Below are 24,505 nucleotides of genomic sequence, written 5' to 3'. Positions count from 1 at the left end.
GGGGCTGGGAGCGGGTTGGGGTAGTTTTGGGGTAGTTTTTAGGGGTGGGGTGGTTGGGTCATTTTTTTTTTAAGGGGCAGAGGTGGGGGGGTCGAGGTGCTATGGCTTTTAGGATGGGGTGGGTGGTCAGGGTGCTATGGTTTTTAGGGCGGGGAGGGGGGTCGAGTAATTTTGTTTTTAGGGGCTGGGTTGGGGGTTGGGATAATTTTGTATTTAGGACGGGTTTTTAGGGGCTGGAGTGGGGAGGGGTAATTTTGTTTTTAGGGGTGGGGTAGTTTTATTTGTGGGGTGGGTTCAGTTGTTTTTAGGGCAGGGGGGGTCGGGTAGGTTTTAGTGCTCAGGGTGGGTGGGGTGTAGGGGTGGTTTTTAGGGGTGGGTGGGGGGTTGGGGTAGTTTTTTTTTGGGGGTAGGTGGGAGTCAGGGTAGTTTTATTTTGTGGGTGGGGAGTCGGGGTAGTTTTTTTTAGGGTGAGTGGGAGGTCAGAAAAGTTTTACTTTTAGGGTAGGATGGAGGGTTGGGGTAATTTTGTTTTTAGGGGTGGAGTAGTTTTATTTTTGGGGTGGGGTCAGTTTTTACGGCGGGTGGGGGGTCGGGTGGGTTTTAGGGCTCAGAGTGGGTGGGAGTATCGGGGTAGATGTATTTTTAGGGCAGCTGGGGGGTCGGGGTAGTTGTATTTTTAGGGCGGGTGGGGAGATGGCATGCGAAAACCAGCCATGCCGTTCCACGCATGCCTTTACTAGGCATGCCTTTACAGTGAAAAAAGTTGCAAAGGCATGTGTGGTAAAGGCATTCCTGGAAACAACGCAGTCGTTGTTCCGACGGCGTTGATCAGGCATGCATTGTTCCATAACACTTCCCATCCACAGTCCTCCATCAAGGGGTGACCACCAAGGCTTAAACAAGTTTCTAAGTCTTGTCTATAACAAATAAATGTACCTTATTGAATCTTACAATTCAGGCATCACAGAAGTTATGGGTCAACCTGGGAAACTAATCATGGGGATCCCTCAGTTTCCCCTGAGTGTGTATTGAGTACATGATGATTGATTTCCTCTTCATGGAAATGGTACAACAAGGTCAAAATGGTGGTTCTCTACAGAGCATAAGGCCCTTTTAGGTCCTCTATCTTTGGGACAGTCCCAGACACTGAGCTTAAATTTTTTTTAAGGGATCTGCATCCAGGCCACAGCCTTGACAAAAGAATCACCTGCTCAAAAAAAACATTTTCTGGCTACCTGATTTGCCGGGAGATATTTTGTCCCTACTGTGAGAGAGGGCCTCTTTTTGACATAGTTATCCCCCCACCTCTTTGCCTGATGTTGATGTGTTCTATAAATTGTAGTGCCAACGGTCCCTGCTAAACAGGTTCCCTGGGCCAGAGCTGTTTCCCTAAATCTGTTGTGAGGCATTGACTCTTCACTCTTAGCTCCCACAACAAGTCCCTAGTAAGTGGGCACCTATGTGGAGGCAGCAGCACTGATTGTGCCACCCTCTAGGGCCATGCATTCAGATGCACCCAGCACTGCTGTTGCAGGCTGAGTGTTCCGGTGCAAACTTAAAAATCAAACTCGACATGGCACACTGTCTGTGTGCCTGTCCACCATACACTGCATTTACTATGGGTAAGACACCCCTCTGGCAGGCCTTATAGGCCTAAAGGAGGGTGCTCCATATTATATGTGAGGGCATAGCTGCATGAGCAATATGTGCCCCCTGTGTCCTTGCCAAACCTGGGACATAGTGAGTGAACAGAGCAGCCATTGTAATACATGTGCTGGGCACTGGTCAACACGAGTTTCCCAGCTACATGATGGCCACTCTTGGTATCAAACAACTCAGAATGATAAGTCTAAACTGATGCCCTTCTTGGATTTGTCCCTAAAATGTACCCAAGGGCCACCTTAGAGGTGTCCCCTGCAAAAGCTAATTATCCTAGCATGGTTGCTGACTGGTCGTATCCAGCAGCCACCTTCAGACTTGGTGTAGAGCCCTGTCTCTCCGGTTTGTAAGACAATGCCCTTCCTGGGTAGAGGAGCTAACACCCCCCTCCTCAGGAATGTGCAGCTGGCCTCCCCCTTTACAAACCCCCACCTTTGGTGGTAGCAAAGGCAAGAAACCTAACAAAGGGTAGGAGGAGTGGCCTCACCTGGCATGTACCACCCCTAAGGTGTTGTCTGCGAGGAGGACCATCTTTTTCAGTTTGCTCCATCTTGAATATAGGGAAAGTAGCCAATTAGGTTTAGGGCAATGACCTTTCCCACAGGAAGTGGTCACTATAGTGGGTGTGGCCACCCAAAGATAAGTGTCCCATTGGACACTACCTAAAACAGCCACTAAATTCAGTATTTAGTGGGCACCCTTAGACCAATATTTTAGATTCAAAAGTACAAAGAAGATCAGCACCAAAGAAGATCCAAAGCAAGAGAACTGTGGACCTGCTGCATCAAGTTTCATGTTTTAGGTTCATTATGTTACAGAACTCTATAGAGGTCCACATATAAAGAATAAATACATAACATGAATAAATAACACAATATTATATATACGACAACCACCCACTCCCCCAGAAGCATCTAATCACATAAAACATACATTATTCCTGAGCAAACTTTAAACAGAATGTGATAATTAAATTTCATACAAAGATAAAAAGCTTTTGAAAAAGATAAAAAGTTACAAACTCTGTAGAAAAACATCTCATTAGGGGGATCAGAAAAGGCCAGCATTAGCTCAGAAGCAGCACGTAAAGAAAATTTTAGACAGATAGGGCATATCCACTTACGGCAGAATAACAGCAAGGCCGGACAAATGAAAACTACATGGTTCAGGGCTTGATCACCATTATGACAAAGATTGCAAGTGGTTGAAGATCCGTACCATCTGGCTCGCAATGTACTGAGAGGAGCCAGAATCGCCTGATCCCGTGAGGCAGGTTCCAGCTGAGGTAGGGCTGCATTTTCCTCAAAAGGATAGTGTCAGTTGCAGATTGAAAGCCCTGCCTGTGTGCGCAGGCCTTTTTATCCGGGCGAAGGTTTGCACGCCAAGTTAATTGTCTAAAAATCTCTTTTAACTGTGACTGAGGAAGTGTGGGAATGGAGGCAGGGTCTAACTGTAGGAACTCAGTGGCGTGTATAAAATTCCTGCCAATGGTGTATTTTGCCCTGTTGCCGGCCAAGACTTCTTTTTTTAACAGTGACCTCAAAGAATCGTCACAACAGATCATCATGCTAACCACCCAGCGTACAATCCCAGCGAGACCTTGAACAAAAGCACTTTGCAGAGAGGTCCGAGTTTGTGGAAAAGAGCTTCCTCAAAACGCGGCCCTCTAGTTTATCTGAAAAAAAAATCGAAATTTTGACCTCCTCTATGCCATAAAGTAAAGATAGAGGTATCTTTGCCCGATGTTTGAAATGTCTGTTGCTGGTAGCCTTGTAGAGGGTGTTCAAGCCGTTAGCTTGGGATAGAGTTTTACGTTGGTTTTGTTCTATGTGTGTCCTGTCGCTGAGTTTCCAGCAGACAATTTTACCCAAAAATATATGAGTTTACCCTCTCAAGTTTCACAGCACCCAGTGGCCAACAGAAACTACCGTATTTGAGCCTTTTTTTACCGTGAAAACACAGGATTTTACTTTTGGAGCAGTTTATTTTTAGAAAGTGGGCTTCTGTAAAATGCCCCAAGTCCTGGAGACTATTGTTTAGCCCTTTTGGTGTACGATTCAATATGATTATATCATCGGCATAGAGCAAGGAGAGTATGGGCCTTCCTCCTAATATGGGAGCGAAAGCCTCGCACTGAGATAAGTGAATAGGTAAGTCAGAGATGTACAAGGAAAACACCATTGGAGCCAACATACAACCTTGGCTTAAACCATTCTGAGTTGGTATTTGATGAGATAAGCCCCAATCGCCCCCTAACAGCACCCTACACCAGGTGGAGGAATACAGGGCAATCACCAAATCCAGGAGAATACCTGGCATGCCTAGTCGAGAGGGCTTTACACTTAGCATAGTCCGATCTACCTTATCAAATGCCTTAGAAAAGTCAATAAAGGCTGCATAGATCACCTCTCCGCTTAGAGTGAAATATTTCTTATTTATTACCTGAAGGGCCGAGATGTTATCAATTGTATCATGCTTAACTCAAAAGCCCGATTGCTCCAGAGGGATGATTTTGTTTCTTTCTGCACAGTCACTAATCTGGGAGAGCAAATATTTAGCACATATTTTACCCCATACATCCAACAGAGCAATCTGGCTGTAGTTCCCGGGACAATTACGGTTCCCTTTCTTGAAAAGGGGACAATATTTCTACCCTTCCGGGATAGTGGAATTTTTCTGGTTTGATAGCAACACTTAAAGACCAAAAATAATATTTTACTCCAGGTGGGAATATCGTGTTTTATAGCTAATATAGGGATTTTGTCAGGACCCATTGCTGCAGAGCTACGCAACCCTTTAATAATATCCTCAATTTCTTTCATAATGGGGTATGATTATGAGGGATTGTCACTAGTTGAAGAAAGCTCCACGGTATAGCCATTGGATGCATAAAATCAGAGATGAAAGTGCACCAGCTTGATTCGTTAATGGCAAATGGGAGAGATCTAGTTCTCGAGCCTGACTCATCTGCTACCAATGACCAGAAACGTCTTAAATGGTCGTTAAAAGCTGATTCCCTTACATAGATCCAGAATCTATTGATAGCTTCTCTTTTTAGATGTGCTCCTTCTACTTTTTAATAAGCTCAACTTAGTATCCCTTTCCAAAGTGTATTTCCTGTATTGTTTGTGAATAAGGGCATTGATTTCTCTGTTTAGTAGAAGTAGGGGACGGGGTTTTACTGTATGCTTGCCCTGAGACTTATGGTGGGTGATCATAATTAGCTGCTGCATAAACTCAGAAAATTTCTCCAAAACATTTCCTACCCAGTTTTCGAAATTGCCTGAGACAGTCTCTAGAATACCTTCAAGCCCCTTAACCCTGTCACGGGGGGCGTGGTCAACATGGCGGCCGGAGCGGACGTGTGATACGAGCTCCGCTCGCGGCCCACCACTTATCAGCAAAATTCTGGCGTCCCTGCAGCCGTCTAAAGACTAGAATCGGCTGCACGGGGACCTCAGACGTCGGTCGTCACCCTGACCGAAGATCAGGACATTCCGAGGGGGCAACACGGCGCCGCGCGCGGACTGTGCCGAAGGGGGAAAGGCCATCCCCCCTTGACGAGGCCCAGCGCCGGATCCGGGAGAGCCCGCATCGGACCACGTAGAGGTGCCGAGTCGGGCGGCAGCCCCCCCCACCTACAGGTGTGGCCCCCCTCCTGTGGGCCACAAGGCGCTGGAGGTGATCCTCGCACGCGGCAGCAGCAGGAGCGCGCGGCAACCGAGTCGCTGTGCCGCGTACAAGGACATCGTAGCGGGGAGATGGAGGAGGATTCCCCCGGCATCTCCCCTCACTGGTGGGCGCGGCCCCCAGGGAAAGAAGAAGGACAGCGGCGAGGGGACGAGGCAGAGCGGTAACCCCTAAAATAAGAAAAAAATAAATAAATAAACAGCACGGTTCTCCCCCTGGGGATAAGTGGGGTGCTGGCATTACCCCTAAGGGAGGCAATTGGAAGGGCACTCGAGGAAGAGACGGCTGTTTTTGCAAACCGAGAACAGCACATTGAGGCACGAAGACGTAAGATGGCCCTACTGACACTTTCCTTCACCGGTGAGCAGGCCCCCAAAACAGCAGTGGGTGGAGAAGAGGAGAGCACCGTAGCGCAGGAAGGAAAGCGGGAGAAGAGAGAGCAAGAAGGGTGAGCGGTGAAGGAGAGAATAGGACGAAAGCAGTGGAAGGGAGAGCAGCGGAGAAAGGAAAGGCGAAAGCAGGAATAAAAAAGAGACAGACTAAAAAATAAAAAATAAATTGTCGATCACTCATGACTATATAGCCACCCTGGCTCTTCCTAAACACTCAACAGTACCACAGCCCAACATGTAAAGGACATCACCAGTGCGGAGGACGTGTGCGGAACGGGAGGGGAGTGCGAAAGTAAAATAAAACAAAGCTGAAAAAAAGATGGGGTGTGAGGCCCTGAAGCTAATTCAATGATCTGACACTCAAACGAAACGCAACACACGGCAAGACCCAATAAACAACGTAACCACGATGAGTGCAACCATGGGCAAAACAAAACCTTCGAAGGCACATTCAAATGCAGAAGCCGAGACCAAGGGCCAGATGTATGAAAAGTTTTTGCACTCGCAAACGGTGCAAATCGCAAAAATCGGCCGTTTGCGAGTGCAAAAACGTTGTCTGCGATGCATAAAAGGCATTCGCAGACCAAATATAAGAAATCACAAATTTTTCGATTTTTTGCATTGCGAGTCACATTTTGCGAGTCACATTTTGCGATTCGGTATTTCCAGTAGGAAATTGCGAGGTGCAAAATGCGAATCGCAAATTCCCAATCGCAAATAGATGCATCAAAAAATCGCAATTAGCGATTATTCGCAGAATGGCATTTTGCACATGCAAAATACCACTAAGTGAAAGCAGGTGGTAACCAGGTGCAACCTATATAAAGAGGCCCAGAATGCCTCAGACTCTTTTCCACAATGGCTGCACTCTACGTCATGGCGAGGAGGATGAGGATCCTGGCAGGTTTGAGGAGAGGGAGGAGGAGACAGGAGCGCATTTTCAGAGTGCGCATTACACTTGTTGACCTGACAGAGGAGGAAAAATTTGAGAGGTATAGGTTGAACTCAGCCATGATTCTTGATCTGATAGCGGAGCTACAACCCATACTGCCGCGCAGAACACTAAGGACCCATAGCATACCCACCCATGTGCAGGTATTATGCTCCTTACACCTAATTGCCTCAGGGAGCTATCAAGGGGTCATAGCAGCGGCTGGGGGGGTGTCACAGAGCACCCTCTCCAGATTTTTCAATGCAGTCATCAACTCCATGCTAAGAAAGCTCCAACAGTACATCAGATTCCCCCACACCCCACAGGAAATACAGCAGACAAAAATTGAGTTTTATCAGATAGCACAGTTCCCCCACGTCCTAGGTGCCATAGATGGCACACATGTGGCAATATGTCCACCATCTGTCACAGAGTATGTGTACCGCAACCGTAAACACCAACATTCCATGAATATACAGGTGATATGCAATGCCTCCTACATCATAACTGATCTTGTGGCCAGGTACCCAGGGAGCACACATGATTCATACATCTTTCGCCACAGCGGGATTCACACAAGACTGCTAGCTGGGGAGTTTGGTGAAGGATATCTACTGGCGCATAGATAACAAACCCTTGTCAGATGGCTGAGGTACTCATCACACCTTCTGTCCCTTCAGGAGACAGTGCCTTTGCAGTGCGCACCTACATGATGACGCCCTACCTCAATCCCACAACACCGGCAGAACGGAGATACAATGCAGCACACAGGGCAACCCGCAACATGGTGGAGCGCACATTTGGCCTCCTGAAGAGTCGCTTCCGTTGCCTCCACAAGAGTGGAGGGGCACTACAGTACAGTCCAGAAACCACATGTAGAATAGTGGCTACTTTTGTAATCTTGCACAATATAGCTACAACCAGGGGCATACCTATAGAAATCAGTGACACTGAATCAGATGAGGATGACAATCCTATACCACCTCTACAGCCAGCAGACGGGACCAGTGCAGCAGAGTGACGGCAAAGGCGTGCTGACATCACACACAACCATTTCAGACGTGAGTATGAATAACAAAAATCCACTGACAACTGTACCTGTGGTGATAGATATTTATTACCTTACGTCAGGTAATTAATTGTGAAAAATGAAGTAAACAGGTGAATAAGAAAACCGAAAATAAACAAAAAAACTGAGTCCCACACTATTACATCGTAGTGGGAACACCAGTGTCAATGCAGCAAGAGTCACTTCCTCCTCCCTCACACACCACTGGGGTGCCCAGTTGACTCACTGGCACCCTGAATGTCACCCTCAGTGGCAGTGCTGCGCCTGGCACAGCGCCATCTGGTGCCTGAAGCAGGTACTTGCACACTACTGAGGCTCGAACTGTCCTCAGTGTCCCCCAAGGCAACCTCACTGGGAGTGGCCGACCTCTGTCCCATGACTAGTTCAATCACATTGGTGATTTGGACAAGGCCCTGGACCACATCCCTGCTGGTGTGTGCAGCCTCCACTTGGGCCGCCACAGCATGACGGGCGATGAGTGCGGTGGAGTTAGCCATCCCATTTGAGGACCTGCAGTAGTTCGCAAACATGGTTCTGAAGCGGTGTTCATGTCTGCATCGACTCACCCTTTTGTGGCGCAGCTCCTCACACAGGTCATGCACTGCACTGGTAAGCTCCCCAGTGTCCTGAGAGGCCTGCACCTGTCCCTCACGCAGCTGGGTGATATTGTTGTTCAGGGTGTCAATTCGCCGATGCAGGCCAATCATATGTCTGTTGTGGACTCTCAGGTTCCTGTCCAGACTCAAAATTCTCCTGTTTTGCAGGCACTGTTGCTGCAACATAGCAGCCTCAAGTCCACCGAACAAGGATGTACCCTCAGCTGCCTCCTGCGGTTGCTGCTGGGACACTATGGCACTTCTGCGATGTGCTGAATGACCACTGTCCTCTGGTATCTGGCTGCGCCTATCGGGTGCAGATGGTGTGCTTGGCCCCTCCTGCTGCACATCGGAGTCACCACTGAGGTCTGGAAGTGGCAATGGCCTGGGCCTGCGGCGCACAGTGGAGACATTGACGGACCCACTGGTGTTGGTGTCAGAGGGCTGCTGTGTGTCTGTCTCCCCTACACACGGAATTTCTGTGGCTGCTGTGCCAGGCCCACCTGCAACAACAATATGCAGCATGTCAGTTCTGTATGTTACATTATCTGTCCAGAAATGGCAATAAAGCTATAGGTACTGCTCTACATGGTGTAGTGTGTGTTGTGTTTCCTTGGGTGTCACTATGCCTGCTTACATTGTCATGCTACTGTCTGTACTAGCTTGTGGACCACAACTCCCATAATGCATTGTTGTGCTGCTACTAAGATGTGGAGTGGACTACTTCACACACTACTTCACATTACATGCTATTTCCTAAGGGGCTTTTATGCATGCACATATTGGGTTCACACGACAACATTGCACTTACCTTGGCTGGTACTCAGTTGAGCGGAGGTGTCTGTATCTGTGACTCCTGTCACTGCTTCCGGTAGGAGTGTCGATTCCACCAGGTCCTCCAGTGGTGTGGCAGGTGGCTCAGTTGGAGGTCCTCCTCCTGTGCCCCTGGCCTCTGCAAGTCTTTTTGCCACCCTCTCCTTTGCCCGGGACCACAGGTCATACCAGCGTTTCTTGATCTCCTCAATGGAGCTCTGCCACTCCAATAGCGCAGATTTTACCTTGGATCTCAAGCCATAGTCTTCTCTTCTCACTCTCAGGCACCTGGAGTGATGATTTGCCAAACAGGCGGTCATGGCTCCTCACCACCTCTTCTGTTAATACCTCCAGCTCTTGTTCACTGAACTTGAGTTTGCGCTTCCTCTCCTGCTTCTCCTGTGCTGTACCTTGGGGCTCCATTGTGTCTCAGGTGATGCTGCTCCTTCAGAGTGCTGCTCAATGTGGCTGGGCTGCTCTCACTCAGGATGCTGGTTTGGTTGTGGCACCTGAAACTGCCTGGGATGACTCATTTCCAGCTGGTGATGTCATCAGGCTCCTCCAGGTGTGCATTCTCGAACTTTCTCGCATTTTGCGATTTTTTACCGAATCGCAAAAAAATCGCAAATTGGGAGAATGCAAATTGCGATTCGGTATATGGGCCTCGCAAAACACAAATAGCGATTTTTAAGAAATCGCTAATTCCGAATCGCAATTTTGTTACATGGGCAATTGCGACTCGGAAATAGCGATTTCTTAAAAATCGAATTTTGCGATTCGCAGACCCCAGTTTTCATACATCGGGCTCCAAATCTCTTGAAGGAGAAACAGGAACTCAAACTGACGCTCTGCAAAAAATGGCTGAAACCCTGGCCGCACACTCAACACAGTTTGACAAAGTACAGCAGGCGGTACTAGACACGAAGACCTCACTAGAGGGAAAAATAGACTCAGTGGTACTGGAAGTTAATCTCCTCCGCACAGACCAACGGAAATTGGCAGAGAGAGTCACCATCACTGAATCGGAACGCAAATCGGCCCGGCCGACAATAGTAGAGTTGAAGGCTCAAATCCAACGAATGGAAAGCGACATAACACCGCTACAACGCAGAGCTGAAGACGCTGAGAGCCGCTCACGCAGGAATAATGTAAGGTTCCTGGGGTCCCGGAACGTACAGAACTCCTGAATGCTGAACACTACCTGGAGAGATGGCTCAGTGACCGGTGCTACCTCAAGCCACACCACAAACGCTAGTAATAGAACGAGCACACAGGGTCCCGGGTGGACCACCCCGGCCAGGCGCTCCACCCCGTCTACTGATAGCAAGGTTTCTAAACTACAGGGACCGCAACCTAGTGTTGCAAAGCTTCCGAAATAAATGCCCTGTTCGCATGGAGAACGCCGAGATAACAGCATATCCTGACTGCACGATGGAAGTCCAGCGCAAACGCGCCACTTTCATCAGAGTGAAACAGATACTCTGTGACAAGAATATTGCTTACTCTCTTATGTTCCCGGCTAGACTGAGAGTTATAGATGGCGACAGGACTCTCTTCTTCCCATCCGCAGAAGACACGTGGACATGGCTACATGCCAAAGGCCTGGTAGACCCAGTGACAGAACCCGATGGACATGGTGAGTGGCTGGTACAAAGCCCTGGAAGAAAGAAAAAAACAAACTCCAGGATCAAAACCCAACCATCAAAATCTCAGGCTGCAGATGCGCAAGCACAGGTCCTCAAAGTAGCAACAAAATTCGCATCAACGCAATCATCAACCAGAACCGAAAACAAAGGCTCGGACTCAAATTCTTTGCGGGGTCACCCAAGCCCCCCCTCTTCGCCGCTCATGTTCGGCCCGCTCTGACCCCACGCGCAGCAGATGACATATGAAACCGCGCAGGCAAGCTAAGAATAATTAGGACACTACATCAATAGTGTCACAATAGAACAACAACGTGAAGCACAATTGGACCACGACTGCTTGGACTAACATGAATCAATATGTATAGGACAGGCTAAATCCTATCGGAAGCAAGAACAGTAGACGATTGCCTGGAATGACAGGCAATAATAGACTGGCTTCAAGGTGTTGGAAACAAATATAAGACCGGAACACCAAGACGGGCAGGGATGCAGGATTATCCAGGTGGGCCACGGACAACGGTAAGCCCGGGTCTCCTTTGACCACGTCTCCACATCCAGTAGGATCACCGAATGGACTCGAGATTGAGTAATGTAAAGGACGGCACCGGTTGTGTCACACAGTTTATCATAGTTTTCGTTTTCGTTAGTATTAGTTCGCCAACACACACATCCTATAAGGGGTCACAGATAATATGCCTAGGGGAGAGGGGACTCAAGGGGAAGATGCTGAATCGATGGGGATCTACAATCACTGCAGTGAAGCCAATGAGGGAAGTAAAACTAACTCTATGGCCACTTATAATATCTTAACCTGGAACGTGTGAGGGATGGCCAACATAAATAAATGCAATAGAATTTATAGTTATCTTAAGCTACATAAAACACATATAGCAATATTGCAGGAGACACACCTCACAGCAGAAGAACTAAGTAAATTAGATAGGAAGTGGTCAGAAAGGATATACGGCACTGACATATCGACATACACAAGAGGTGTGCTAATATGGATAGCTCCCAATGTCCCCTATACAGTGAAGCACACACAAATAGACAAAGACGGTAGATATGTCCATTTAAGAGGGAAACTAGACGGGAAACAATTGTGCATCACAGGTATATATGCACCTAATACACTAACATGGGACCCACTGATACCCAGCATATGGGGGGGAGATTTCAACTGCGTACCCGATGCAAACATGGACAGATCCCACCCCCCACTAGAATGCGCACCAAGTAGAAGATTATCCAAAGCATTACGAAACTGGATGACAGATAGAAGACTACATGATGTATGGTGGAGCCTACACCCCACAGACAGAGAGTATTCCTTCTTCTCCCCTGTGCACCAACCACACACCCGTATAGATCTGCAACTATATACAAGTGAGCTTACTCAATCACTAATCAAGGCATTCTATCTAGCTAAAACAATATCAGACCACTGCCCCCTAGTAACTGTGGTGCGCTGGGGCAGAGCGCATACGCGCACACCCACTTGGTGCTTATAGCCGTCCCTACTACGCGACCCCCCCTTCCGAGAAGAGCTAGCAGAGGGAATAGATTCATATTTCAGAACAAACACAAACAGGGCGGCGTCAAGAGCAATGGAATGGGACGGCCACAAGGTCGTGATAAGAGGCCTATGAATGGCTGCATCAGGCGGAGTCTGCAAAATATTACATAAGGAGTTATGCGACATTGAGAGAGGACTAAGGGAAGCGGAGAGAACGGTGGGACAAAATGGGGAGGGCGAGGGAAATATGACTGAGCTGAAAAAACAATGGGCTGAAACTGATGCGCTTACGAAAATATGACTACCGCCACTACACAGCGCGAATACACGCCGAAGGCGACCGATCCAGTAGGCTGCTGTCCTGGCTATTAAGAGGCAGACAGCAACACTCCAATATGAACGCCATCCGTACAGATGAAGGCAATATAGTTAATACACAGTTAGAAATCAATAAGACCTTCAAACAATATTATGCCACCCTATACAAAGCAAACCCCCCCCACCCGAACAGCAAATAACTGAATTCTTTCAGACACCTCAATTAACCAAGCTGACAGAAGAACAGCAGTCAGAATTAGAAAAACCCATTGCACTGGAGGAGATCCAACAGGCGCTGAAACAAATGGCGCATAATAAAGCACCAGGGGGGGATGGATTTCCAGCAGAGTATTATCAGGCGTTTGCTACGCAAATAACAGCACCATATTTAGAAATGCTACAAGAAGCATTAGAAAAAGGTCACCTCCCAGAATCACAGCGTGAGGCAATTATAGTGGTCCTACACAAAAAAGGACGCGACCCGCTAGATGTTCGAGCCTACCGACCATTGTCCCTCTTAAACTCTGACTGTAAAATACTAGGGAAGGTGCTGGCAAACCGTCTTCTCCCACTAATGCCAATACAAATCCACCCGGATCAATCCAATTTCATACCAGGCCGCAGTACACACACACATATTAGATGCCTCCTACGGCTAATAACTGAAACCCCAAAATTAGATTATACCAGGACGGCGGTTTCACTGGATATAGAAAAGGCATTCGACACACTGGGCTGGCCATACCTGATGAGGTCCCTAGAAAGTATGGGCTTCGGTAAAATATTCATAAGATGGATAAAAACACTATATGCAAATCCGAAAGCAAGAGTGAAGACGGGAGAAACTATATTGGAGAGATTTGTAATAGGCAGAGGTACTAGACAGGGATACCCATTGTCACCGCTACTGTTCGCACTAGCAATTGAGCCACTTGCAGCACGACTGCGACATGAAGCTCCAAAGTAGGGCATCCCTGACGGAAAAGTACATAAGATCGTCTCTCTATACGCAGATGACGCACTGATATATTTGCGCAATCGTTCGGAATCCCTGTCAGACCTATTACACCTGCTAAATACATTTGGAGATATATCGGGCCTACAGGTAAACTGGGCAAAATCATGTCTATTCCTGATGCAATCAATACCAGACCCTCATAGAGAAACAATCTCTACACATAAGTTGCAATGGTGCTACACCACTTTCAAATACCTAGGGGTACAAATATATCATGACGAGAAGGACCTCAGAGAAGGTAATTTAGATCGAACGATCAGGTCTATAAGAAGTTCAATACCCTTTTGGTGCTCACTCCCACTATCACCAATGGGAGGAGTAGCAATAGCTAAAATGATCATACTACCACGAATACTGTACTACCTCTCGGCATTACCACTCAAGCTCCCCAAGAGCTACTTTACACCCCTAACTAGCCTGCTGACAGACCTGATCTGGAACACAGGTCGCCGCTGAGTGGCATTGACCAGGACCTATCTGCCACTGGAGAGGGGAGGGATGGGAGCACCCCAATTCGAATTATACTATGCAGCGGCACAAATACACTGGGTAATGGACTGGTCATGCAACCCAAATGGCTCGGAGGGGCGAATGGTAGGCACCCTGCTGGGACAATCGGATGCGATACACTGGCTCATTGGCCGGGACAAACCAGCGCATAACGGCAATATCTTCCTGGAAGTGGCGGACTGGATATGGCGCCGATATGTGATGTCGACAGGGCGTATACCAGCATACTCATCCAGAATCCCACTACTAGCTATCCCAGGACTACACAACATCACGCGACAATTCAAACTAGCAAACTGGGTCGATAAAGTTATTAACGCAATTGGCGACATATTCAAAGAGGGACACTTCTTAGCATATGAAGCATTAGCAGACAGGTTCAAACTAGGTAAGGGCGAATTCCTCGCATAAAGGGCGCTACAACAAGTGGTACGCAAAACCTGGGGAAATGGCAGAAATTAACCTAACACCACTCCAGTGCTCCATGACTTGTTGATAGGGGCAGGCACACAAACAGATATATCCTGGATATACCGGACACTACAGAATCACCCAGAAGAGGTCCAAACTCAAGCAAAAAGCAGATGGGAGACGGCGCTGCTGTCACCGTTGCCCACCAAACAATGGAATACGGCACTGGCAAACACAAAAGATGTATCGCGAAATGCCCGCTTCCGATACACGCAATTAAATTATTTACACCAGACCTACCTCACTCCAGCTAAAATAAAACGCATGTTCCCACAATCTAACCCGGAATGCCCGAGATGCGGGACACCGGAGGCAGATTTTTTACACAAGACGTGGAGTTGTCCACCGATACATCGCACATGGCAGGAAGCAACTACACAAACAGCTATCTGGTCGGGACTGCCACTCCTCCCCTCTCCAGAGTCCTGCCTACTAGGGATATGCACACGAAAAGGGGAAGACAAACAAAACCACAGATGTGCTGATCTCGCGTTCATCTTACTCAAACGCTTAATCGCTACACAGTGGAAATCACCCTGCGCACCAAACATACACCGCTGGACACAAGAGATGCTACACTGGGCTAAAGCAGAAACACAAGTACTACGTACATTAAGTGACAGTGGGGTGGTAATCAAGGGAGCAGGCATATGGGACTCTATCATAGAACAGTTGGAACAAAAGGATGACACCCGACCCCTCTGAACCAGATATACATCTACTCTAGGAGTAGATACACTTGTACGTCATTGTTTGTGAAACTTAGATAACATGAAAACAGAAGACTCATCTCCACAACTGAACCTGGGCCGCAGGCCCCCCCCCCAAAACCAGACCCCTACCCCCCCCTCTGGATACACCCTTCCCTCCCTCTGGGCTAATTCTTTACACTCTCTGGACATAGACCGATACCACATATGAGTTATATAACTTATTCATGGCGTCATTTGTTATTGTTAATTCTTGTTTCCTTTTTTCTTCTTTGTTCTATTTTCTAATTGAATACACACTGAACGATCTGTTGATTCATCATGTAAATTCCAGTGATACAACAAATGTAATGATAAACTGATGTAACAATATGGAGATATGATCAGCCAAATGTAACCAACGATAAAAATCAATAAACAGATTTTTTTTTTAAAACCCTGTCACGGGACCAATGCGTTCTGCCAGTTTTAATATTAAACTTTGATTTTGACCCATCCAGGCACCAGGAATCAGCGGGGTGAACTGTCAGGTTAAAAGATGCAACCAGGATGTTATAATCACTGAGTGCTGTCTCTATTACTTTTATGTCCTGTACCAAGGAGAATGTGTGATAGTTGGTTATCACATAATCTAGGATGGCAGTGCCCCCTGAGGATTTGTGCGTATGGTAGGCTGGCGAGTCGGAGGGGAGTCTACCATTCGCTATAATACAATCACTCGCCTTCAAGTGTTCGAGGAGAAGCTTCCCACGTTTATCTAATCTTATTTTCTGGGGAGAAATGCTAGTGGGAATACCAAATGCTTCCTCTTTTTCCTCATCCCAGAAACATAAGAGGGCGGAATTAGAAGATTTACAGTTTAAGTCCCCAACCATAATAATTTGAGTAGCTGTCTCCCTGTTGCCAAGCTCATTATTAAAAAGGAATATCTTAGCTAAGAGGATGTTGTGGGAAGCACCAGGGGGGTTATAGGAGTTTAGCAGTGCTAGGGGAGCACCATCAGACCCTTCTACAGCATTGTATAAAGTTATGACCAAGAACAGATTGCTGGGATCTCTATAGCATTCGTAGTGCCAGCTAAGCCTATTAGTCAGCAAACAGGCTACCCCTCCCTTAGCATTGTCTCTCTTTGAGGTTTTGTGTAGCCATTTTAGCTATAGCTCCATGCACGTTCTTTTAACACACTAGGCCAAGCCGCTATGCACTCTAACAAAGATATATTTTATTCGGCTTTATTTTATTATTGTTACAATAGCCACTTTTACAGTTTTGTTTTATTTTTTGTTTATCTAATTGTTTTTGGCTAGGCCAGCACTCTGTTCTCAAACAAGACATTCTTGCTCACTCTGTGCTTCTTCCAAGGCTACAGCACAGGACATTGCCGGTGAACGTGGTATATGTTTAGTCTCCGACATTCGTAGAAAACACACATCCTTACATAGGAACATTTTCTCAGAACATCAGCTGTGATATTATAAAAACACTTCCCTGTCTCTTAAATGTTAGAGGGAGATTCCAGCCAGAGAACCACAACTGTATGCTGATTGCTGAATGCTTCGCTACTGATGCTAACGCAGACTATAGGCCTTTGCTCAGGTATGGGGAATGACGTCTTCCCAGGGGAACCTGAAGGGCAGAATTAGAGCTTAACACGCTGTGCTCTATCATAGCCTAGGTAGGAATTAGTCTATTGACCGTAGTGACAAAATGATAGCGTTGTTTTTATGCTTCACTCTCCTCATTACAACTTTAATACTGTCATGCTGTGTCATCCTTGTTATTGCAGCTCATGCTTTGTTATCTAAGATGCAGTTGTTTTTATTAAAATTATTATTGAAACATATACTGCCTCTATTTGTCATTCAATATACGAGACTAAGGTAACTGAGAGAAACGGATGAGACCTGAGTGACCACTGCTTCCCTGAGAAACCAATTGTGTATGCGCTCGGATGCCCAGTCATCCCTGTCATCGGGTAGGGATGAGGCACTGCTAGTTGTCCGGAGCAAAACCCAGATTGGAGCGACAGGTGTCACCTGCAGTGGGTCAGACTCAGTCTTCCACACCGCGGGCGATTCTGCCACTCAAAATCCAGTAGTCTCATTAGAATAGTATTTATCATATGAGAGCTCCTTAGTGGACCAAGTCTCGTGTAAGCAGATTACATCTGCATTAAGAGAGTTCAAAAACTAAATTTTTTCCCTCTAATTATTTATGCCGGCAACGGTTCCAGGATATGGTAATGAGCTCAATGCTAAAGTGATGGGACTATTGGACGGGACATTGTAGAGAAACTACTTAAGTCAGCCGGTAACCTGATGCATCAAGAAAAGGTGCCAATCCTTGCCTGTTGCACCCAGGATCCAACAATCGTCGCTGCTGAGGAGCTGGACACTGGACTGACCTCAAGAAACCCAGAGGACCTCCAGGCTTCACCAATCACCCTAGATCTCCTTTCTGAGTGGAGGTACCACGCTGCAACTAGCAAAGAACCAACAAGCCAGTGAAAGTCACTTCACTGACGGGCTGATATCTCCTGAACTGGAAGTCACAGCTGAACCCGATGACACACTAACAACCCCCAGAACAAACCCTGCAAATGTGCCAAGTTTGGTGGCACCACACTCTGGTGGCTGGACTGTACCGATACCCTGGGTACTGGCCAGTGGACAACAGACACCAAGAAAACCAGCTCCCCTCAAGCTGAAAAGGGATCAGGAGGAAGCACCAGTCAAGGGACTTCAGAAACACCCTGGACCTCCCGCCAGAGTGCCCCAGTTGTCCTGTAAACTGCCCTCAAAGAGACCTCCCTCCAGCTCCAAAGGACTCCATTGCGCACAGCTCCTGGATCAACAACTCGCCCTGCACCCGGCTGCCCAGCGCCCTGCAATGAGGAACCAGCTGTGCCCAGAGGGCCCCACGCCCCTTGTGATCTTGACACCACAGGGGGACCCCAAGGCACCACCTTTGAATCTGCAAAAACCACCCTTTTCCAAGTGGTCCCCATGGATGGGCCAGTACCTGCTCCAGGAGACTTTCCAACGCTCCTCCCGCTGGTCCCGGGAGCCGCCCAAGCGTCTCCAGCTGGCACAGTGTGCCCATCGATGACCTTGACCAAGCTACCTCAAAAATTTGAGCATTAAGTGATCTAGTTTTTGCCTATGAAAACCAATGTGCGATTGCCTGGACTCCCCTACACATTGTGTTTAGATTTGCACACTACATAGAGGGCCAGCCTCCTACACCTAGTCACTGTGCTTGAATTGTGTGGAGCAAATCCACATACTGATAATCCTCTGTGGCCTCCCCCTACTTGGAACCATGTTGACCCGAGAGCTGTCTGTAACCGGGAGAGATCCTTCCTGGGAAATCTGAACTATCTGTGTTAAATATACATCCCAATAAAGAGTGCATTGATTTTCCCCTATTTTCACCAGGAGATCTCTTGGAGTTGAAGGTGCACTCATTATGAGAACCATTCATTTGTGTTATGTTTATGCACTGGACTGGTGAGAGTTATGATTTCTGAATGTGGCACACCTTTCCATTGGCCCTGATATCCCACTATTGACCCTCATAACTGGTTAAGACTTGCCTGACAGAGTATTTGGTTTGAAATTATTTGCTTTCAAATTACAAGGCATTTTGCAGCCTACCTTAGAGAGAGAGCTTGACTAGGACATTCCATTATGTTGTTTTTTTCTTACATTTTGCCCAAACCATGTACATTGCCCTACCCTGCTATTGTGTCCTGACCAGTGAGGAGAGGACTAACCATGACCACGAGGACAGAGATCAAATGCTGCCTAACTGAAGAATTGCATTGATGATGTTTCAGGAAATGAAACACAGAGGAATCAGGAGGACCTTGATGCTCCTCTGCAGGAACAGACCAGAAGGTTATTTCAACATCCAGGGGTTTGAGGGCACACAAGAAACATTGAAGTATTTCCCCTGTAGTGAGACTACACTGCTAATTGACCCCTTGATTTTGTGGGAGCCTGCATTGCTGCATTTCCAGCCATGATGGACACTGGGGATTTTTTTTCTTTTTGGTCTAGGCCTAAGTGTATTGTGCCATTGGTTAAGCCTCTCTGCCCCAATTCCAGAATTATTCTAACCTTTCATAAATTACCTTCAAGACTGGAGACGTTACATTTTAAAGATGCTAGTGGATTCTAGCTGTGGATCCCAATTGTTCAATAGTCACTGAGAAAAGCTGGATCCAGCCAGTGCTCTGTGTCTTGTTGGTTACTCAGCTGCCCAAAAAGTTTATTTGTATTTATTTGTTCAGGAAAAACAGACCCCTACAATTTCATAAACACAGGGAAAGCCCAATTGGTGTAGCATTTGAGCTCCCATTGAACAGTGTCTATTGGCCTTTTGTCCAAACAATTGAGCAGTGGACATTGCCCTTGACTATGGACTTATGCTGTGTTACCCAAAACCTTACTTCTTGTATTGGTGAGAATCTTTGTTCACTTTTTGGTGGTGGGGTTTTGAGTAGTTAAAACATTTTATGCTGTGCGAAATACTTGGCAGATTCTCAACTGTCTGGGTGCAAACATATTTAATTTGCACACAGTGCGTCTAGAAAGAAAGGACAAAAGTAAGACTGGCATAGCATACTTGATACATTTCTATAATTCCACTTTTGTTTTTTTACTGGCGACAATAAGTAAATCCATTGTAAAAAGGCAGAGACTGAAAGATTCTTGAGACAAATTAGACTACACAAAACTTCCCACTAGCATAAAACTGCCTTATGTTATTGTGAAACATGACCGCATAACTGGTATAAATCTTTTTGTGGCTGTGTCTTCACTTCAAATAGCGTAGGTGCCTGCTGACAAAGTACTTGTTTTCATTCTTTCAGTTCTGTCACCTGAAAAGAGTACCATTACTTTGTGCTATACAGCTTTGGAGTTGCAAAACTTCATAATCCTCGAGTAAGAGTTAACTAATCAACAACGTCTATCATAGTGCTTGTGGGACCCATTTCAGAGGGGTGGAAGGTGTGGGGGTGAAGGCAGACAGGGACTACAGGCTCAAATGTGGTGATTTAATTAATTTGCCACTGATGTCCTGGTATATGCCCTGGTCTGGCTTTACAACCTGAGACAAGTACAACCATTGTTACATTTGTAAGGTGGGGTGGGAAACAAGATCACAGAATTTAAGAGTCAATCAATAGGCACAATAATGCATTATCTTTTTTTTTACATCTTTTTATTTCAACCAGTGCGCAGCATACAATTTTGACACATGTTCTGACCTTGTAGAAAAATTCATGTGTAAGGTATACAATATCGTCCTTGAACTAGAGACTGTTACATGACAACCTTACAGTCACAGTCCAGTAGGTCAAACACTCCAAACCTGACATGGCTACGCCACCTTGGCGCTGAAAAGCCACGTTCTTCCTATCCCAAATCATCCCCCCACATCTCTGTAGGAAATCCACTTGGACCATATTTTCTCATACTTCTTCTGGCATCCCCTGCCTTTATAGACCACTTGATAGGCCCATTGGCACCAATCCCGGTTGTATTCCACAATAACGTATTATCAAACGCAGTGCATATCACTTATTTAAAAGAAAGAACTCTAATCTCACAACACAACTCAAAATTACACAGTTCAATAAGAATGGAAGTACAGGGTTATCCTTGTTACAATTTTCAGAAAGGCGCTACACCTCCATTTCAGTCTCTCTCTCTTCTTGCTGTAGGATGTATCATGACTACTGTCCCTGGTATAGTGTGGGCATAGGCAATGACTACAAACTGGTGAAGATTACTTTAAAACTCCACTGATCAAGTGAATAACTCAGTTCAACATTTTTTATGCCCAGTATTTGCTTGGCAAAAAGTCTTAAGTCAAACCGGTAGACTCTTGTGCGCGTTCTAGCCTCTTGTTCCACTTGCAGGCTAAGCCTCACTTTCACTTGCTTGTTGCTGTTACTGTTCTAGTGGTGTGGTGGATACTGTTCTCCCACCCAACTCCATAGTGGTAGCCTAACTTCTGCAGGGCCCGCCGCACTTAACTCCCGTTGGAAGAATTTGGCATGGCAGGTTTGTGCAGCTGTCCTGATCTCCAGTAGAAGAGTGACCTCCTTGCCTGGGTGTAGACTGCTGCTATGGTATGGTAGTTACAGCCTCTGGGCTGATTCATCTGTGATGGTTTGTCTTCGTCCTTTGCAGCCTCTGGGTCAATCAGGGCTTTTCAGCGTTGCAGCTTCTCAATCTTTCCCTGATGTTTGTACATTGCAGGTTGACACATTGATGCTGTTTTTATCAAAATGCATGGCACATTTCTTACAAGAATTACTCCACTAGATGGAGACCCTGCTCACAGCATGGATCACTTCTGATTTTGCACTCTGTGGTATTTGACTTTCTGTGGGTGACCCCCCATGCAAAGAAAGTGCTAGACTTCTTCTCCTGGACAAACTTTACTCTAGCTCAGGAACACTCTTTCCCTGTCTCAGCAGGCAGGCTGTTAGGCAATGTACTCAGATCCTGAGCTTTTCCACTTGCAGATTTCAGGTCATGTCCCTTCACCTCTGGGAGACTGGCTTTCAGGCAGGGACCAGCCTTGGGAACATAGCCGCTCTTAGGTACTCTATAAAGCACCAACTTCCTTGGTCAAGAAAAAATTGAATGTACGACCAAATGGGGAATCTTGTATCCCACCTTATACTCATTTCCCAGACTGGAGATGTGTATCTGCTATCCAAAGCTTCAGAACCTGTTTAGATTGGTTCCCTTTCAAATGTAATTTTCTGTCTCCTACTTCGATACTGGCTTTGTGCAAACTGATAGCTCTCACGGCAGATAGTAATTGGGCTAGTACCAAGCAGGACTATCCAAAACATGGTCACAATTAAGTGTGAGTTCTCTGCAATTGCTGTCATCAGTATTCCCAAAGCAGTAATGAGTGTGTCAACGGGGAAGGCCTTGCTTAGAAACTTACTCACCTTGAACAACTGAAATTGCATTTCCTCCTCTCACTCTTACCATCTAAATGGTATTGGTGAGGAAGACCTAAACAGGATGCTTTTGCTATCAGGGCATTCCTTGAATTTTCAACCAAAGCCCTCCCCCCAACTTCCTTCACTTTAGTGTTGGAGTCTCCACCATCCTGTCAGAGAAAAGCAGGCAATATGCTTCCACTGTCTGGGTAAGCTGTTCTCCTCCATCTTGTGCCTAGCTAAACCAGGGTCATCACTAATGCATCCCGTTGATCCCTGTATTGGGACCCGAGTCACACACACCAAATTTGGTCTACACATTCATTGCATTCACATGCACTCAACATGACATGCAAACCGGGTAACAGCACAAAGTTCTGGGTGTCCATGTAACAATGGAACTTTACACAAAAAGGGTCAGTAGCTCCCACTCCCACAGACACAGAAAAAAGGTCTAGTCATACTAAAGGTTTCACATAACTGAGTATGCTACCACCACTACTTTATGTGTCTCACCCCGGTTAAGGACAGTAGTCCTGTGCATGCTTGGTGCACTGATTCAGCTCACAGAACAGGCTCTGGTCCTTGCATTAACAGAGACACTCCTAGGCCTCTACACATATGCTAAATTAGAGTGATGCTGAACAGTCTGAAATGTCTAAATAATGTCTTACATATTTTAACCGATTTAAAGTTGTGGACAGACTGTTGACATCTAGTGCGTTACTTATATAGTGCATTGGAGGTGAACATTTCAATCACCTCACTACACAACATTTGCTCTAAAAAACAAAAAGTCAGGATAGGCAGAAAGAGTTTCCTTGCATACCAAGTTTTTTGGTTGTGTGACCACAGGTGAGCACATGACGCTGATGTGAGACAATTAAAACTAAAAGAATTAGGCACCAACAGCTTTGAGTTTGATTTGTTCTCTGGGGAAATGACTTGTCCCCTTACCCCAGAGTACCAATCAGTGTGGGAGAAATACTACTGGAAAATGGACAATGTTCCTGCTATAGGATTGGGGAGCAGCCCATTGCCTCAAAAAATAATACTCTTTCTACCCCCAATCTGCTCCTCCAGAGGGGCAGAAAGCAGACTACAACACTATGGATTTTGTTTTAAAAAGGGGGCAAAGGCAGCCCATTGTGGCATCAAGGATCTTTTTTTCAAAAAAGGGGAGGAAGTGGCCCACTCTGCCATCAGCCTATAGGCCATACCTAAAATAGGCACAAAGGGGGTCTTTGACCGCCAGGGCCGCGAATGGAGGAAGCACCGCCAACAGGCTGGCGGTGCTTCCCTGCCCATTCTGACCGCAGCGGTAAAGCCGCGGTCAGAAAACCGGGTCCGGCGGTTTCCCGCCAGATTTCCCCCGGCTGGGCGAATCCGCCAGGGCAGCGCCGCAAGCAGCGCTGCCCAGGGGATTCTGACCCACTTCCCGCCAGCCTGTTTCTGGCGGTTTACACCGCCAGGAAGAGGCTGGCGGGAACGGGTGTCCTGGGGCCCCTGGGGGGCCCTACACTGCCCATGCCACTGGCATGGGCAGTGTAGGGGCCCCCTAACAGGGCCCCAGCCTGCTTTTCACTGTCTGCCTAGCAGACAGTGAAAAGCGCAACGGGTGCAACTGCACCCGTCGCACACCATTCGGAGCCGGCTTCAATGTTGCAGGCCCCCTTCCCGCTGGCTCAGCGGGAAGGTCGGAATGCCGCCAGCGGTCTTTTGACCGCGGAGCGGTCAAATGGTGGTTCCCGCCAGGCCGGTGGCGCCTGCAGCCCGCCGGGGTCAGAATGACCCCCAAAGTCTTTCTCACCTCTGGGAGGTGAGATTAGGGGAACTGTGCAAATCTACCACATCAGGGGGCAGAAAAGCCACAATGCACCAGTGATATTTTTTTCAAAAACTCAGATGGGCTGTAGCTGTCCACCCTGACATCAGACCATACTTCCCACCCTAAAAGGTGCAAAACATTCTTTCTGCCCCTCTGGGGAATAGATTTGTCTTTGTGTTTTTGTAGATTCAGGCCATGCGCCCGCCTCGAAAAGGGCACAAGAGTCGTTCTGCTTCCTTGGTGAGAAGACTGGGGCTTACTCTCAATATGCCTTCCCATGGGGAAGAAAGCCTACTACAGCACAAGCAGTGAGTGACAATAGCACTGGGCCATTCCACCACCCCAGGATGGGCACAGGAATCTTT

Source organism: Pleurodeles waltl, chromosome 1_1 (genome assembly GCF_031143425.1).
Source record: "Pleurodeles waltl isolate 20211129_DDA chromosome 1_1, aPleWal1.hap1.20221129, whole genome shotgun sequence".
Classification (NCBI taxonomy): Eukaryota; Metazoa; Chordata; class Amphibia; order Caudata; family Salamandridae; genus Pleurodeles; species Pleurodeles waltl.
Note: the sequence above shows the minus strand (reverse complement) of the source record.